This window comes from Mustela lutreola, chromosome 4 (genome assembly GCF_030435805.1).
Source record: "Mustela lutreola isolate mMusLut2 chromosome 4, mMusLut2.pri, whole genome shotgun sequence".
Lineage (NCBI taxonomy): Eukaryota > Metazoa > Chordata > Mammalia > Carnivora > Mustelidae > Mustela > Mustela lutreola.
The window spans coordinates 68693010-68695622 of NC_081293.1; the positions used below are offsets into that span (position 1 = coordinate 68693010).

The window sequence follows — 2613 nt, forward strand, 5'->3', positions numbered from 1 at the left end:
GGGTTAAACCTCTGCCTTCACCTCAGGTCATTATCTCAGGGTCCTGGGATCGAGCCCCGCATCAGGCTCTCTGCACAGTGGGGGGCCTGCTTCCCTCCACCCCTGCGCCTCTGCCTGCCTCTCTGCCTGCTTGTGCTCTCTCTGTCAAATAAATAAGATTTCAAAAAAGAAATGAATCTAATTGTATAACAATTGTAAAATACATGATTTCTTTTATACTCATTGCAAGATTGGTGAGTGTAGGAAATAGAAAAATACTAACTCATTAGATTAGTTCCCTCTTCCTACCCCTTAGTGATAACAGTAGGTTAGGGGAAGCTGCTATATAAACTATTTTTAAAGTGAAGTTTCTCTCAATGTTCCATCTCTCAGATGGAATCATTTCCAAGGTTTATCACAGCAACACAGCATTGACATAAGATGTATGACTTCCCCCTTTTGGACAACACACAATATCAGGGGCTGAATTTACTGGGTTGGTGAAAAACTGTGCAAGGCCAATGAACAGATGTTTCCCAAGACACTATCTACCAGGTAACAGGCCACGGTGTTTCTGGAGAGCTGAGATATGCAAATGAGGTGAGCTTTATCACTTCCAGCGGCTTCAGGGACAAATGAGTGTTTCCAGGCCCAGGCAATGGGAGGAGGGACCCAGGCAAATCCAGGTAAACTCCTTGGGTGGAGAAATGGGAACCAGGAGCCCAGGGGGGTGGTGGTGGCAGGGGACAAGGAAACCAGAGTTTGAACAGCTAAGTAACTGAGGGGAGAAAGCAGTATATAGACTTCCAGATATCTTCAGAAACCCCCTCAAGTGTTTAGGTAAGTATTGATGAACACTCAAGGTGGGGGAAAGAACCACCAAAAAGGAATAAAGATATAAACCCCCAGAGATGCAGGACTTCGAATAGGGCCTATTCCCAACACTTAGTCTGGAAAACCTCTTGGTTAGAGTGTAAAGAAGGGTCTTGCCTTGGGAAAGGGGACTGATTAGCCCTAGACAGGAAACAAGTCCAGCCTTGCCTATAAGTCTTAGAAGTAAGACTCCAAAGGCAGACTAATGTAATTACGTCTAAAACAAAGACTGTGACTATCTTTCAAAAATATTCAGCAATGAATAAGGTAAATTCCCAGTGCCTGGTGTCCTATTAAAAATTACTCAGCTGCTAGGAAGGTGGAGAGTAAAACCATAAAAAGAGAAAGTTAGTTGATCAAAGCTGACACAGACCTGACACAGATGATAGAATTATCAATCACATTAAAACCCTTATTATTACTGTATTCCAAGTACACATAGAACATTTATCAAGATAGATCATATTCTGTGTCCTTAAACTGGCTTCCATAAAATGGAAAAGATTTAAGACCATAGAAAGTATCCTTCCATTAAATAGTAGAACTGAATTAGAAACCAGTAACAGAAAAACCTCTGGCAAAGCTCCCAAATTTGGAAATTTAAATAAGACAATTCCAGATAACTCATTGTTCACCGAAAAAATTCCAAGATTGAGTTAAAAACATATTTGAACTTAGTGAAAATGAAAATGTGGCATTTCAAAACGTGTGTGATGCTGCTAGAGTGATTTTGGGGGGCAAATGTTAGTGCTAAATGTTAATTCTAGAAAAGAAGGGTCTCAAATCAATGATACTAGATTCCTCCTCTAAGGAACTAGAAAAGGATGAGAAAATTGAGGGCAAGATAAGTAGAAATAATGAAGATCAAAGTGCAAACGGTTAAATATGACAGGAAAATAATAGAGAAAATTAGTGAAACTAAATGCTGGGTGTTTGAGAAGATACATAAAACTGATAAATCTCTAGGCACTTTGATCAGGAAAATAGAGAAAACAAACTTAACCAATATCAGGAATGAACAAGGTGACAACACTAGAAAATATACCAATATTAAAAAGGTAAGAGAATAATATGAAAAACATTATATCAGTACATTTGAAAACTTTTTTATATAAAATTGATAAATTCCTTGAAAGACACTAGTTACCAAAATCACATGAAAATAGTGCTCACTTTGGCAGTACATATATTAAAATTGGAAAAATACAGAGGTAACATGTCCCCTTAGCAAGGATGATATGTAAATTCATGAATTTTTCTGTAAATAAAAGGCATTCAAATCAGTAAGGAAGAAGTAAAACATTCATTATTTGCAGATGACATGATATTTATATAGAAAACCTGATAGACTCCACCCAAAAATTGCTAGAACTGATATATGAATTCAGTCAAGTTGCAGGATACAAAATCATTGTATAGAAATCCATTGCATTTCTATGCATCAGTAATGAAGCAGTAAAAAGAGATAAGGAATCACTCCAATTCACAACTGCATCAAGAACAATAAGATACGTAGGAATAAACCTGACCAAAGAGGTGAAAGACTTGTACTCTGAAAACTGTAAGACACTGATGAAAGAAACTGAAGATACCATGAAGAAATGGAAAGACATTCTATGCTCATGGATTAGAAGAACAAATATTGTTAAAATGTCTATATTACCCAAAGCAATCTACAGATTGAATGCAATCCCCATCAAAATGCCAATGGCAGTTTTCATAGAGCTAGAACAAACAATCCTAAAATTTATATGGAACCAG

The 2613-nt window shown here is 37.3% G+C and overlaps 1 non-coding gene across 1 annotated transcript; it reads left to right on the forward strand.

Annotated features, from left to right (window-relative positions):
- Positions 1–2017: 2017 nt before the first annotated feature.
- On the forward strand, positions 2018–2120 carry LOC131831002 (U6 spliceosomal RNA). Its single transcript, XR_009353523.1, has one exon. It is a non-coding gene; the product is annotated as a U6 spliceosomal RNA (small nuclear RNA).
- The last annotated feature ends 493 nt before the right edge of the window (positions 2121–2613 follow it).